This window comes from Alosa pseudoharengus, unplaced genomic scaffold (genome assembly GCF_046254945.1).
Source record: "Alosa pseudoharengus isolate Yale_2024_CS ecotype anadromous, Long Island Sound unplaced genomic scaffold, YU_APseudo_1.1 YU_APseudo_1.1_scf_21, whole genome shotgun sequence".
Classification (NCBI taxonomy): Eukaryota; Metazoa; Chordata; class Actinopteri; order Clupeiformes; family Clupeidae; genus Alosa; species Alosa pseudoharengus.
This window is the reverse complement of record NW_027468674.1, coordinates 1593675-1596174: the sequence shown is the minus strand read 5'-3', so window position 1 is coordinate 1596174 and position 2500 is coordinate 1593675. Positions and strand designations below refer to the sequence as shown.

General features: G+C 42.6%; 1 protein-coding gene across 1 annotated transcript in view; it reads left to right on the top strand.

Moving 5' to 3' along the window:
- The window catches only part of sh2b1 (SH2B adaptor protein 1), a 41122-nt gene that overhangs the window by 28636 nt on the left and 9986 nt on the right, over positions 1 to 2500 (top strand). The gene's annotated exons all lie outside the window — the stretch shown is intronic.

The window sequence follows — 2500 nt, the reverse complement described above, 5'->3', positions numbered from 1 at the left end:
CAGTGACCATACATTTTGGTAGGGCAGAAAGCCTTGTCTAACTTTTCTTTAATAGCCGATCATTTTGGGCTACATTAAAATTACATATTTTACAGGACTTTGCTGTAGGCTATGCTTAAATCATTTCATAGTTAGATGTCATCCTATCAGTTAAGTTTGCACCGTTTTCATCACGTTAAACCAGCGAAGCATAGCAACGTTGTTACAGCTCGTGCAATTGAATAGAGCTGTCCTTTGCTGACACTTTCACCTGTAACTGTGTTTCTTTGCATCCATTTTGCCTTAGGGCCTAGTCGCTGAAGCTGATTGATTGTGAACAGGGCAGCTGCTTTGTCTTGCTCTGATAGGCTACCAATCAACAACAAACGTATTGTGGGTTGTAATTGGTTCTCTTTTCTAAAACAAAATGCCTCACGTCTTTGGGCGCACTCACTGCATTGCAGCGTCATTTTTTAAGTTAATAATCTGTGGCTTCCCGCCAGCTCCCATTTATTATTTCCTGTCCCGTCCCAATCACGTTACCAACAGTGAAATTTACTCCCGTGCTGCGGGAAACCCGCGGGAATACCGTGACCCGTGGGAGTCCCGAAATATTGTCACCCTCTAATGTGTGTGTGTGTATTGGGGTGTGTGTTGATGTGTATTGGGATGTGTGTGTTGATGTGTATTGGGGTGTGTGTGTTTATGTGTATTGGTGTGTGTGTGTGTGTGTTGATGTGTATTGGGATGTGTGTGTTGTGTGTTGGGGTGTTGTGTGTTGATGTGTATTGGTGTGTGTTGTGTGTTGGGGTGTTGTGTGTTGATGTGTATTGGGGTGTTGTGTGTTGATGTGTATTGGTGTGTGTGTGTGTGTGTTGTGTATTGGGGTGTGTGTATTGTTGTGGGTTGGGGTGTGTGTGGCAATGGTAGTCTGAGCGCGATCCAGGATCCAGATCCGGCCGCCTTGTTTTCTCGATCGATTGCTCGACGTGCACACATACAAATCTTTTTGCTCCTATTATATCACCTAGCCAGGAGCAAAAGTCACTCGTCACTCGTAGAAGCAGATTCGAGCACTTGTATCAATTGACTTGTAGTCGTGCAAGAAAATCAAAGCGATCTGTAGAATTTTATTAATGAGAAATTATTTCACAGATGCACAACTTCGGATGCATTAGTTCACATTTGGGTTTACAAATGCACGAATGTTGTGCATGTTCTCAGATTATGAAACACTGATGTGCAAATGTGTTTCGCACCAACTGTGCTGCAACGTTTGGAGCAAAAGTGTCGAGTGCATGACTCTTGAAAGTTGTGACTCACAGGATAGGATTTGTGTACCTGTAAAAAGGATTTGTGTACCTGTAAAAAGGATTTGTGAACCCGTAGCCCCTATTTTGTGTTAAAAAGATATAAAAAAATATGTACAACTTCAACTTTACTGTTACACATTTACGACTTTAGTGTGCACATGCAAAATCTGCAGTTAAATGTGCTCGCCACTTTTGCACCCAATATACCTTCATATGTATTGGGGTGTGTATGTTGATGTGTATTGGGGTGTTGGGGTGTGTATGTTGATGTGTGTTGGGGTGTGTGTGTTGTGTATTGGGGTGTGTGTGTTGATGTGTATTGGGGTGTGTGTGTTGATGTGTATTGGTGTGTGTGTTGATGTGTATTGGTGTGTGTGTTGATGTGTGTTGGGATGTGTGTGTTGATGTGTGTTGGGATGTGTGTGTTGATGTGTATTGGGGTGTGTGTGTTGATGTGTGTTGGTGTGTGTATGTTGTAGCATACTTCTCCTTGGGACAAGCACTTTTGAGTCTTGGAAAACACTTTTCCATTTACATCAGGATTTTGCAAACATTCAGTGTCAGAGTCAATAAAATGAGCCCTGCATGAGTGACGAAATTGATGAGCAGCTGTAAGTAAGCATGCTAAACTCGACATCCAAACAGTATTCTAACGTTAGCTTTGAGATACTGCTTGATTGCATAACTTAGTTTAGTACATTGAGGAGAGACTAAACTATGATAAGACCTTAGCAGAGTTAACTTTAATGCAGCAGTTTTGAAAAAAAATGCGCAGCATGGTCATGATGCTAAGCGGAGTTAATAGCAATTTAGCCAGACGTCTTCTAAGCAATGCTTCTATGTGGCAACAACAATCCTTCAACAATCGTGAATATTTAGTTAAATGCACATGCAGAGGAGGGGCAGTGGGCTACGAGAGAGAGAGCGGGGCGGGGCAAGGAAAGGCTGCGTGCGTAAAGAAGAGTATAGAAGCCCAAAGCGCAGTTCAATGAAAGGATTTTATCTTATCTTGAATTTAAATAGTAGCCTACAACACACACACTCACACACTCACACACACACACGCACACCCAGCCACAGATTAGTCAGCGCATGGGAAACACTGAAGGTGTTTTACTATGTAAAAATAGTTAGCGGCACGCCTTATGCGCACACACACACACACACGCACACACACACACATACACTCACACACACACACACACACA